The sequence below is a fragment of the Ricinus communis genome, chromosome 7 (assembly GCF_019578655.1).
Source record: "Ricinus communis isolate WT05 ecotype wild-type chromosome 7, ASM1957865v1, whole genome shotgun sequence".
Taxonomy (NCBI): domain Eukaryota; kingdom Viridiplantae; phylum Streptophyta; class Magnoliopsida; order Malpighiales; family Euphorbiaceae; genus Ricinus; species Ricinus communis.
In genome coordinates, this window is record NC_063262.1 from 14,564,388 (window position 1) to 14,578,196 (window position 13,809).

Consider the following 13,809-nt stretch of genomic DNA (forward strand, 5'->3'; position numbering starts at 1 on the left):
GAATGGCAAACTGTGGCTTTGAAGGTCCTTTGTCTTTTGTAGGCTTTGAAGGTCCTTTGTCTTTTGTAGGTTGGGAGAAAGAAGATGAAGTTTTAGAAGATACCCTTTTTGCTGGCTTGGATGCTCTGGGCACCAGATCCGGCCGTGGCATATTGTTTGAAGGGTATAACCGAAGACATAAAAGGATGAGGTGTAGAAATAGGAAAATTGAGTGGAGAGGAGACAGGATGTTTTGTAGGATAAAGATCTCTCTATTTCTCCGAGCTGCTCCTTGACCTTAAGATTTCTCTATCCTTTGCAAGAATAGAGGTGATGTAGGCTGAGATGCTAGTATCTGTTGCATTTCTTGCTCAAGTTTAGACAGCCTGGATGAAAGCTTTGTATGTAGTTGCAAGGCTTCTTGTCTGAAAGAAGTAACATGAGCTTCAATAGAACTTGTTTTTTCATAGACTTGTGAAAGTCTATTATCAATCTTCTTCAGATACTGGTTCTGAGCAACAGCATTATTGGTTTGCCAATTTAAGACTTCTTCTGCAGCTGAGAGAGGAGCTAAAGTACTGCAGTTGTCTGTATCTTTTGCAATAAAAGGACGTGCAGGTATCTTTGATTGCTCATTTTCCTTTCTTTCCAAAGGTGGAAAATCTTCGGAATTCATCATGAAGCAAGGAACCGCGGCTACCTCTGGAACTTTTACTGGTTCAAAGGAGCAAGAACAAACGACTGGTGGAGGAGGACAGGTCAAGAGTCCTTCTTCCTTCAAGATCTGGAAGCATCTTTGTAAATAGTCATCTTCAGTCATGGGTTTGTTCTTTTCCGGAGGGAGTCCGATCCAAGGACTAGCTTTCTTGGGTTGAGAAGGAGCATGGAAGGGATCGGTGATCATCATCTTTATCATGCTTGGCGTGGGTCGATGCAAGCATGTTTCCTTCTCCAAGTTTTGTTTCTTTTGGGTCTGGTTTCAAGATCATCAAGATCTTCTTGACAAGCACATCCGGGATCACACTTTGAAGGATCACAATCCCAGATAAAGTGTCCATTGATCTTAGAGACATAGACTTCCCACCCATCCGATATGAAACTATGAATGGGAATCTTTTTCTCGTAAGTCCTCCTCACCGGTTGGATCATGGAAATAGAATGAGGAGTTGAAGAGGATGTCATTTGTGGAGGACAAATAGGAGACTTTAACAGTCTTGTCAAGTTGCTTGATAAAAATAGGATCCTGTTTTGTACAGTCGAGAACTTTGGTGCGGCTTTTCATAGTTTGTAATCCACACGGAAGGGATTAACTTTTCTAACTCTTCACGGGGCAGTTGTCCGGGAGTCCGAACTATTGTAGGAGTGAGACCACTATCGGCAAAGATGAAAACCGCATCACCTTAGAGGCCAGGAGTCTGTGAGGTTAATGGCATGGTCTTGTAACTGTAGACTAGCTGGTGATGAAGAGTAGCCGAGATTGTGTCAAGAACTTGATCTGCGCTGTGATTTGTACCCTGTACTTTCGTGGGCTTGACCGAGATGAGGATCTTCTAGAGACATATTAAAATTAGGAAAAACGTAAGTACTACGCTTCCTGCATTAAGAGTAGTGACAATAGAGCCAATCACAAAGATGTTCATAGTTTAGATAACGAGTATCTAACAAAGAAAGTCTGGCAGTGGCTGGAAGTCCTTGTCTTCCATGATAGGAAAGTACAAGTCTGATGGCACCAAAATGGAGATGGGTATATTTTTGTTGCTTCCATTGTTGAATGAAGTGAGATGGAATTTCTAAAGTCACGCATCAAAGGTGGTTACGGAAGAAAGAACACACCGAGAAGAGAAGATGACCGTATATATTCTTTTATGTTGACAGGATGGTCTAGAAATAATATGTCTCGGCTTGTCTAGAGAAAGACCGTTGCGCCGAAGACAGCATAAGGGTTGAGAATTGGGACAAGAGAATTTTGAATTTGAGCGGTTTCTGGAATATGGGATATTTCTACTAAATTATCGATCTTATCTGTAATGTACTGTTTACATGAAGTAGGTAATGAGAGAGAAGAGGTTTGGACAATAGGATTTGAAGTTGTTTCCATGTTTGTAGATCTGTTTCTTCTTCTCTAAACCCTTCAGGCTCTGATACCAGGATATTCATAGTTTAGATAACGAGTATCTAACAAAGAAAGTCTGGCAGTGACTGGAAGTCCTTGTCTTCCATGATAGGAAAGTACAAGTCTGATGGCACCAAAATGGAGATGGGTATATTTTTGTTGCTTCCATTGTTGAATGAAGTGAGATGGAATTTCTAAAGTCACGTACTGTTCAGTGGTTACAGAAGAAAGAACACACTGAGAAAGAGAAGATGACTGTACATATTCTTTTATGTTGACAGATGGTCTAGAAATAATATGTCTCAGTTGTCTAGAAACCAAATCAGATTATGGCAATTCAATGGAGTGAAAAGAAGAAAGAAAAAAAAGGTTGGTCTAGATTAAGTTGTTAGGTCAGGCCAAATTTAAAGTAGCTAGACACAAGAAAGCAATAGAATAAAATAATAGAATATGATTTCTATGCTACCCAAACTTTCTTTTTTTTTTTTTTTGATCTTGTGATTCTTTTTTTTTAATGATAATAACACAACTGAAAAGAAATTATGAACAACACAAATTTTTTTTTTTTTTTAGCAAGGGACAACGAAGTTTTACTTTATGCGCACAAAGGTGTAAACTTTGAAAAGAATGAGTACTTAGAAGGAAAATATTGAAACAAGAAGAATTTGGCACAAAAAAAAATAAAGAAGATGAGAAACTTTAATAACACACAAAACACAAAGATAAGCAAACCTCAACTTGAAGCAAGCTCTGATACCAAATGATAGGAAATCATCATCTTAGCAACCACACACCCCAATAACTAATGAGTTATGATACATATGGAATGCAAGAAAATACCCTCAAATCAAGATGATTCCAAAACCCAAGGATCTCCTCAAGTGAAGTTAGGAAAAAAACTAGTTCCAACAATGAAACTAGCACTTGAATTCAACTCCAAACGCCACAAACCAAGTATGATTTGATAAGTTAAGAATCAAACACAAGATTTTGGTTAGAGAACGCCACAAACTAAAAATAGTTTGATAAGTTCAAAGTTCATGCAAGAACTTAAGCAAAAACACTCACAAAGAGCAAACAAAGAACCTAAATGGATGTCTTTTGAGCTTCCCCACGTTTCCCCCTTTAATTCCCCTTAAAACTTATTAAAAGTGGCTGTTTTTACATTGATGTCACTCATTTTTGTAACTCCCAAATGACAACTAATTATGTGCATCCATTTTGTAACTCCAAATTATGACTAATTATGTGCATCTATTTTGTAACTCTAAAAGACAACTAATCACACCATAACTTAAGAAAAAACCTAATAAAATGAAAATAAAAAAAAAGGCTTCAAATGAATCTTATTGGACCTATGAGTTCAGCCCAAACTTATTGCACTAAATTGATGATTTTGGATCCCCAAATTTCTTTAATTAAGCCCAACAAAGCTTCTTGCATACTTTTGGACTTGGATCTTGTCATTGGACCTCCTTGAAAGCTTAAAGGATCATTTGTAATTCTTGTCTTTATTGCATCATAATAAAATGAAAATAAAAAAAAGGCTTCAAATGAATCTTATTGGACCTATGAGTTCAGCCCAAACTTATTGCACTAAATTGATGATTTTGGATCCTTTTTGCAATCCTAAATCTTGGACTGAGCCTTGTTGTGTTTGAACATTCCAAATGTCTTTAATTAAGCCCAACAAAGCTTCTTGCATACTTTTGGACTTGGATCTTGTCATTGGACCTCCTTGAAAGCTTCAAGGATCATTTGTAATTCTTGTCTTTATTGCATCAGAAGGTTGATCAAGAAAGAAGGTTACCTCTTTATGCTTTAAATGTGTCAAATCTGCCCAAACTCAAAAGACACACAAAGAGGAGAATAAATGAAGGACAAAAACGAATTTAGAGCTGAATCAATTCAAATAAGATGGTATGTATAGGGCTCAGGTCATTGGAATTTAATGTCCCTTTGAATCTTCCCAAACAGCCACCAAATCCTTATTTATGTAGGATTGTGAAAATCTCCCTAAACCTTTTAACAACCATAATATCTATGTAATCACCCCAAGAACGATGATTTCAACACCAAATACGTTTTTTTTCCACTAACAAAGACAATCAAACCAATCAGACCTATTCCTTTTTTTTTTTGCTAATTCGGATCTGATATTTTTCTTTTCTTGTTTCGTTTTTTTTTTTTGAATCAGAATCAAAAACTACAAGAATCAAGAACTAAACAATGTAGATCTCAAGAATACCAAGAATACTTCAAGAACAATATCAAGAACTCAAGGAAAACAAACAATAACTTAAAGAAAAGGGATAAATAACCTGATTTAAGAGCCAAAGCTCTGATACCAAATGTTAAGAACCTCCAAGGATTAGAACCACGAACCCTAATGATTATGAACCCGTGAATTACTATCTTAGAAACCCAAGAACAAATTGAGTTTCAAAACCCAAGAACCACTTAAATCAGATTGCAAGGTATGGTTGATCAAGATCAGAACCTAAAGAAAACTAAGTTCTTTAAACCCTAACCCTTAACACGCCACAAGGATAGATCAACTCCTCGATAAGTGGTTTATGCATTCAACAAGAATTCAAGAATTCAAGCAAATATGCAAAGGAAACAACTACTATAATTTTTATCAAAATTCGAATTTCCAAAACACAACTTAAGGGGCGTTTTTATAGCCACCTAACATAATAAACCCTAGTAAAACTATTAACCCTAGCTGCCACATAAGAAAAATAGGCAATAACATTGTTCTGAACTTAAAGAAGAGATTTCAGCCCAAATATGAGCCCACATTAGTCTTCATGTATTTGGACTTGCAAAACATTAAATAAAGCCCATTCAGATGTGTCTTTACTTGGGCCTATCCTAGCATGACCAATTGGGCTTCCTTGACTAGCCCAATCTTGCATATAGCCAATTAAGTCTTCTTGTAGCTTCTTGAACCTTGACCTTGTAATTGGGCCTTTGTTAAGAACCTCCAAGGATTAGAACCACGAACCCTAATGATTATGAACCCGTGAATTACTATCTTAGAAACCCAAGAACAAATTGAGTTTCAAAACCCAAGAACCGTCGGATTGCAGGTATGGTTGATCAAGATCGGAACCTAAAGAAAACTAAGTTCTTTAAACCCTAACCCTTAACACGCCACAAGGATAGATCAATTCCTTGATAAGTGGTTTATGCATTCAACAAGAATTCAAGAATTCAAGCAAATATGCAAAGGAAACAACTACTATAACTTTATCAAAATTAAACCACTTATCAAGGAATTGATCTATCCTTGTGGCGTGTTAAGGGTTAGGGTTTAAAGAACTTAGTTTTCTTTAGGTTCCGATCTTGATCAACCATACCTTGCAATCTGATTTAGCTTGGGTTTTGAAACTCAATTTGTTCTTGGGTTTCTAAGATAGTAATTCACGGGTTCATAATCATTAGGGTTCGTGGTTCTAATCCTTGGAGGTTCTTAACATTTGGTATCAGAGCTTTGGCTCTTAAATCAGGTTATTTATCCCTTTTCTTTGAGTTATTGTTTGTTTTCCTTGAGTTCTTGATATTGTTCTTGAAGTATTCTTGGTATTCTTGAGATCTACATTGTTTAGTTCTTGATTCTTGTAGTTTTTGATTCTGATTCAAAAAAAAAAAAAACAAAACAAGAAAAGAAAAATATCAGATCCGAATTAGCAAAAAAAAAAAAACAAAAGAAAGGAATAGATCTGATTGGTTTGATTGTCTTTGTTAGTGGAAGAAACGTATTTGGTATTGAAATCATTGTTCTTGGGGTGATTACATAGATATTATGGTTGTTAAAAGGTTTAGGAGATTTTCACAATCCTACATAAATAAGGATTTGGTGGCTGTTTGGGAAGATTCAAAGGGACATTAAATTCCAATGACCTGAGCCCTATACATACCATCTTATTTGAATTGATTCAGCTCTAAATTCGTTTTTGTCCTTCATTTATTCTCCTCTTTGTGTGTCTTTTGAGTTTGGGCAGATTTGACACATTTAAAGCATAAAGAGGTAACCTTCTTTCTTGATCAACCTTCTTTGTGATTTTTGCTTCCTAAATCCGTTCCTTCTTTTTCCTATTTCAAGCTGAACTGTATCTTTCTTGTTTCTTACATCTAGATTGTTTCTTCATATGTCATTTGCATCCGTTTGAAGTTTTCGCTTGTTTGCAGTCCTAATTTTATTGAAAGCGTGACTAATTGTTTAATTTTCTTGACTTTTGCGTTTTTGCCTCAACTAAGCTTTTTAGATCATAATTCTTGGTGCATTACAAGCATAGTGAAATAACTTGATGTGTGGTTATTGATTCACATAAGAATCCTTGAAAACAAGCTGAGTGGTGTGAGTTTTCAGCCTTGTGTGATCATTCTTGATTGTGCGAAACACGAGTGACCATCCCCATTAATTGAGAGTAAACACGTGAGGGAGTGTTGGTGAGGTCCTTAATTTCCTTCGATTTATTTTTTTTTCTTTATTGCATACTAACTCTTATTGCAGCATGTCAAGTGGTTCTAGTGGAGGTAATAATATGCCAACTACCGGTATACCCATAGCACAAATGCATGAAAATGAGAGGGTGCAACGAAGCATAAGAAATATGAATGAGCAAATGGAGAGGTTGCAACTTGACATGGCAGCCCAACGAAGGGAAATGGCAACCAATCAACAAGCCATTATGGACCAAATTAATGCACTTGCCCGAGGTCTGGGAAATAGGCTTGATGAAGGAGGGAATGTGCAAGGTAATCATGGGCAGCCAATTGGGGTGAATGAGGATGACTTTGATGAGGGTTTTGAGGAGTATGATAATGCAGCCTATGGTGGGGTTGGTAGAGGCCTGGGTAGAGGAGCTAGGAGATACCAAAATCTTGGTAGAGGTAGAGGACACTTTGGTGGTGAGTTTGGTGGTTATGGGAACTTTGATGATGTTGATAGGAACTTAGGTAGTATCAAACTTAGTATTCCTACCTTCTTGGGAAAAACTGATCCGGAGGCATATTTGGAGTGGGAAAAGCGAGTTGACCTTATCTTTGATTGCCATAACTTTCGGAGGAGAAAAAGGTGAAATTGGTGGTTACCCAATTTAGTGACTATGCTATAGTTTGGTGGGATCAGTTGGTGGTTAGTAGGAGGAGGAACATGGAAGAGCCTATTGGTAGTTGGATTGCACTCAAAACTATCATGAGAAGGCGTTTTGTACCCAGACATTACCATAGGGAGTTACATCAAAGACTCCAATCTTTGAGGCAAGGTACAAGGAGTGTTGAGGATTTTTATAAGGAGATGGAAATGCTCATGACTAGGGCTGATTTGGATGAGGATAGAGAAGCTACCATGGCATGATTCATTGGTGGGCTTAATAAGGAGATTGCTGATAGGGTAGAGTTGCAACATTATGTGGAGCTTGAGGAGTTAGTTCACCTTGCAATTAAGGTGGAAAAGCAACTAAAACCTAGAGGGACAGCAAGGTTTGAATATAAGGGCACTTCGAGTGGGAGGCCACATTGGTCTAATTCTTGGAAAGGAGGTAAGAAAGGTGATGATAAGGTTATTCCCAATGACAACAAAGGGAAAAGCATTTCAGGCAATAAAGACACATCTAAACCCGAAATTAACAAAGAAAAGAATAGAGACATCAAGTGTTTCAAATGCTTGGGGCGTGGCCATATTGCTTCACAATGTCCAAACAAGCGGGCAATGGTGGCTAGAGACCATGGGGAGATTGAAACAGCAAGTGAAGAGAGTGATAATGATGATGAGATATCACAATTGGAAGACGGCAGCGATGATTGCATTGAGGGTCCTATGGGAGGTGAGCTCTTGGTGGCTAGGCGCGCACTAAGTGTTCAAATGAAGGAAGATGATACCTTGGAGCAGCAAAGAGACAACATTTTCCACACAAGATGCCATGTACAAGGTAAGACTTGTCTTGTTATTATTGATGGTGGTAGTTGTACAAATGTTGCTAGCACTTTAATGGTTGAAAAATTGGGTTTAAATCTAATTCCACATCCTAGACCTTATAAATTGTTATGGTTAAATAATTGTGGTGAGATCAAAGTGAATAAGCAAGTTGTTGTACCTTTCACAATTGGTAGATATTCGGATGAGGCGCTATGTGATGTAGTGCCAATGCATGCTGGCCATATCTTGTTAGGTAGGCCATGGGAATTTGATACGAGGGCCTTCCATGATGGCTTTCTAAATAGGTACTCATTTGTGAAGGATGGGAGAAAAGTTACTTTGACACCTCTTTCTCCTAAGGAAGTGTATGATGACCAATGTAAGTTGGAAAGAGAGAGGCGTGAGGCTGAAAATAACAAAAAGGAACATGAAAACCCAAAGGGTGAGATTCAGCCTAAAGAGAAAACAAAGGCAAAGGGTAGTTTTTTGGCTAGGGAAAGTGAAGTTAGGCATGCATTTCATTCAAGTCGGATGTTATTTGTTGTTACTTATAAAGATGTATATTTGAACACTACTGAACTTGATCTTTCCTTGCCGAGTGTGTTTGCTAATCTTTTGCAGGAATTTGCTGATGTCTTTCCTGAGGAAATGCCAAGTGGATTACCTCCTCAAAGAGGGATAGAACATCAAATAGACTTCATACCCGGGGCTTCCATACCAAATAGACCAGCCTATAGAAGTAATCCAGAGGAGACAAAGGAGCTTCAAAGGCAAGTGGAAGAACTGATGTCAAAGGGGTATGTGCGTGAGAGCTTAAGTCCTTGTGCGGTTCCAGTGATTTTGTTTCCAAAGAAGGATGGCACATGGAGAATGTGTGTGGACTGCCGTGCAATCAATAAAATAACGGTAAAGTATCGTCATCCCATTCCTAGGTTAGATGATATGCTTGATGAGTTGCATGGTGCATGTTTGTTTACTAAGATTGATTTGCGTTCTGGTTATTATCAAATTTGCATGAAAACTGGTGATGAGTGGAAAACGGCTTTTAAGACTAAATATGGTCTATATGAGTGGTTAGTTATGCCGTTTGGGCTTACAAATGCACCTAGTACTTTTATGAGGTTGATGAACCATGTCTTGCGTGGAGTGTCTTGGTAAATTTGTGGTTGTGTATTTTGATGATATCTTAGTTTATTCCAAGTCCATTGATGATCATGTCATGCATGTGCGTAGGGTTCTAAACATTCTTAGGGTAGAAAAATTGTATGCCAATTTGAAAAAGTGTGCTTTTTGCATGGATAAAGTTAATTTCCTTGGTTTTGTTATTAGTTCAAAGGGGCTCGAGGTTGATGTGGAGAAAGTGAAAGCAATTAGGGAGTGGCCAACACCTAAAAACATTAGCCAAGTTAGGAGTTTTCATGGCTTGGCTAGTTTCTATAGGAGGTTCATTAAGGACTTTAGTAGTATAGCTGCACCTTTGAATGAAATTGTCAAGAAAAATGTTGGGTTTACTTGGGGTGATGCACAAGAACATGCTTTTAATATGCTTAAAGATAAGTTGTGTGCTGCTCCTTTGTTGGTTTTACCTAACTTTGACAAAACCTTTGAGATTGAGTGTGATGCTAGTGGCATTGGGATTGGGGCTATTTTGATGCAAGAAGGCAGACCTATATGCTATTTTAGTGAAAAACTAAATGGAGCAGCCCTTCGGTACCCAACCTATGACAAAGAACTCTATGCTTTGGTTCGGGCCTTGCAAACATGGCAACACTATTTATGGCCCAAAGAATTTGTCATCCACACGGATCATGAGAGTTTGAAGCATCTCAAGGGGCAAGACAAACTGAACCGAAGACATGCTAAGTGGATGGAGTTCATTGAGACATTCCCATATGTGATCAAATACAAGAAAGGTAAGGAGAATGTGGTTGCTGATGCACTATCTCGAAGGTATGCTTTACTTACTACTCTTGATTCTAAATTGCTGGGCTTCGAGTTCATAAAAGAGTTGTATGTGAGTGATAATGATTTCAGCGGCATGTTTACAACTTGTGCTAATGGGGCTGTTTCTGCTGATTTTTATGCGTTTGAGGGATTTCTTTTCAAGAAAAATCGCCTTTGTATTCCTAATTGTTCTTTGCGGGCTGTATTGGTTAGGGAAGCACATGGGGGCGGTTTAATGGGTCATTTTGGGGTGCAAAAGACTTATGATATTCTGATTGAGCATTTTTATTGACCATGCATGAAACGTGATGTGCATACAATTTGTGGTCAATGCATTGTGTGTTTGAAAGCTAAGTCCAAACTGCAACCCCATGGGTTATATACACCTTTACCTATTCCTGATGTTCCTTGGACAGATTTGTCTATGGACTTTGTGCTTGGTTTGCCGAGATCTAGGAAAGGTAGAGATAGTATATTTGTTGTTGTGGATAGGTTTAGTAAAATGGCTCACTTTATCCCTTGCCATAAAAGTGATGATGCTGTCCATATTGCTGATTTGTTTCTAAGAGAAGTTGTGCGTTTGCATGGAGTACCTAAGACCATTGTTAGTGATAGAGATGTTAAATTTCTAAGTCACTTTTGGCGTGTGTTATGGGGTAAGTTAGGAACTAAATTGCTTTATTCTACTACTTGCCATCCACAGATGGACAAACTGAAGTTGTGAATAGGACTTTGATTCAATTGCTTCGTGCTTTGATTTCTAGGAATTTAAAATCTTGGGAGGATTTATTGCCATATGTTGAATTTGCATATAATAGAGCTGTTCATAGCACTACACACACTTCACCATTTGAAATTGTATATGGTTTTAATCCTTTAACTCCTATTGATTTGATTCCTTTGCCTCTTAACAAGCTTGTTAGTGTTGAAGGTTCTTCTAAGGCAGATTTGGTTAAAAAGCTACACAAACAAGTTAAAGAGAGAATTGAGAAGCAAAATGCAAAAGTGGCCGAGAGGGTTAATAAAGGACGAATTCCAATGGTATTCCAACCTGGAGATTGGGTTTGGGTGCATTTTCGCAAAGAAAGGTTCCCAAATCAAAGAAAGTCTAAACTAAGTCCGAGGGGTGATGGTCCATTTCAAGTCCTTGAGAGGATCAATGACAATGCCTACAAGATTGATTTGAAAGGTGAGTATAATGTGAGTGGTACATTTAATGTAGCTGATTTGAGTCCTTTTGATGTAGGTGATGAACTTGATTCGAGGACGAATCATCCTAAAGAAGGAGGGAATGATATGGACATGGCCAAGCTTAAAGATGGACTTGATGGAGAGGACAACAAGAAAACCAAAGATAAAGCTAAGGATCCATTGAGCATGCTACAAGGCCCAATTACAAGGTCAAGGTCCAAGAAGCTACAAGAAGCCTTAATTGGCTATATGCAAGATCGGGCTAGTCAAGGAAGCCCAATTGGTCATGCTAGGATAGGCCTAAGTAAAGACACATCTGAATGAGCTTTATTTAATGTTTTGCAAGTCCAAATACATGAAGACTAATGTGGGTTAATATTTGGGCTGAAATCTCTTCTTTAAGTTCAGAACAATGTTATTGCCTATTTTTCTTATGTGGCAGCTAGGGTTAATAGTTTTACTAGGGTTTATTATGTTAGGTGGCTATAAAAACGCCCCTTAAGTTGTGTTTTAGAAAATTCGAATTTTGATAAAAATATAGTAGTTGTTTCCTTTGCATATTTGCTTGAATTCTTGAATTCTTGTTGAATGCATAAACCACTTATCAAGGAATTGATCTATCCTTGTGGCGTGTTAAGGGTTAGGGTTTAAAGAACTTAGTTTTCTTTAGGTTCTGATCTTGATCAACCATACCTTGCAATCTGATTTAAGCGGTTCTTGGGTTTTGAAACTTAATTTGTTCTTGGGTTTCTAAGATAGTAATTCACGGGTTCATAATCATTAGGGTTCGTGGTTCTAATCCTTGGAGGTTCTTAACAGGCCCTATTTCTCTATTTGCACTAACCTTTTTTTGCAGGAATAAAAAAAACATATATATGTCAAGTGAAGGAAAAATGAGTGATGACTCAAAATCACTCGCACATAGGATTTCAAAGGCACAAATGGGGCAAAATGAGAGGGTTAATAACACCCTTGCAAACATTAATGAAGCCTTAAAGAGGGTGATGTAAAGATCGGACATGAATGACAACCAAAGGCATGATAAGGAGCAAAAGGGAGCTAGGCCACAAGTTGCTCAACATAATAGGCAGCTTGGTGGTAGTGTGGTGGATGAGTATGAGGAGGAAGAGTACGTTGATGTGGAGGAGTTTGAAGGCTTTGGCCGAGGCTATGGTAGAGAAAATAGGAGAGGCCGAGGCTATGGAAGAGGAAAAGGTAATAGACTTGCTGAATTGAGAGGGTACGAGGATGAGGTAGATGGGAATCTGAGTAGCATTAAGCTTAGAATTCCTCCATTCATTAGAAGGACAGACACGAAGGCTTATATAGAATGGGAAAAGAGAATTGATCTTCTTTTTTATTACTATAAATATTTTGAGGAGAAATAATTGAAGAAGGTGGTTACTCAGTTTAGTGAGTACATTTTGGTGTGGTAGGATCAATTAATGACTAGTACGGGAAGAAATTTGGAAGAGCCTATTTGTACTTGGTGTGAGCTCAGAACCATCATGAGGAGGAGGTTTGTGCCTAGGTACTTTAATAGGGAGATCCATTAAAAGCTTCAAAATTTGAAGCAAGGCACACAATGTGTAGAGGATTATTATAAGGAAATGAGCTACTAATGGCTCGAGCATATTTGAATGAAGATAGAGAGACCACCATGGCACGTTTTCTTGGAGGTCTTAATCGAGATGTGGCGGATAGGGTGGAGCTTCAAAATTATGTGGAGCTTAAGGAGCTTGTTCACCTTGCCATTAGGGTGGAAAAGCAATTAAAAGCTAGGGGTGCAGTTAGGAGTGAGTTTAGAGGGGTTCCTAGTAATAGGTCTAATTGGTCTAATGCTTGGAAAATATAACAAAAAGAGTGAAGAAGGGGCTACCAAGGAAGTCAATAAAAATAATCAAATGGTGGGCAGCAAAGGAGTTAGCCAAACCGAACCTAGTAAGGAGAAAGCAAGAGACATCAAGTGCTTTAAGTGTAAGGGGAGAGGGCATATTGCTTCCTAGTGTCCTAATAAGCATATGATGGTGACGTTTGACTATGGAGAGATAGTATCCGAGAGTGAAGTAGAGGAAGGAGATGACATGCCACCATTAGAGGATTGCAACGATGATGGCATTGAAGATCTAGTGAAAGGCAAATTTTGGTCACTAGGTGCACACTCAATGTGCAAGTAAGTGAAGAAGATACTTTAGGGCAGCAAAGGGACAACATTTTCCACACAAGATGCCAAGTACAAGGCAAGGTATGTAATATTATTATGGATAGCGGTAGTTGTACTAATGTTGCTAGAAATTAAGCTATGGATTCTTTCAAGAAATTTGTGGGCTTATCAAGACTCACCTCCTTTCATTCTTTTGTATTCTTTGTCTACCCATGTGTTTAAATATATTCGATTTGATCTTTACGCTTAGCCATATGGAAGAGAACAAAGAACTTATGATTTCTTTCCTTATCGTATTAATAACTCGATTTGATCCTTATGCTTAGCCATATGGAAGAGAACGAGGAACTTGTGATTTCTTTCCTTATTGGATCTAAAATCCTACCTATGTTCTCATTTTGTTTGTTTTTTTTGTGTGTCTCTTTATAATCTCTTTCTAGTGTGATGGTTTGGTTTTATTTTGCGAGCATAAACACGAATGTTGAGTGA

At 37.9% G+C, this 13,809-nt stretch overlaps 1 pseudogene; it reads left to right on the forward strand.

Moving 5' to 3' along the window:
* Positions 1 to 6,482: 6,482 nt before the first annotated feature.
* Positions 6,483 to 11,143, forward strand: LOC125370519 (annotated as a pseudogene).
* Positions 11,144 to 13,809: the final 2,666 nt, after the last annotated feature.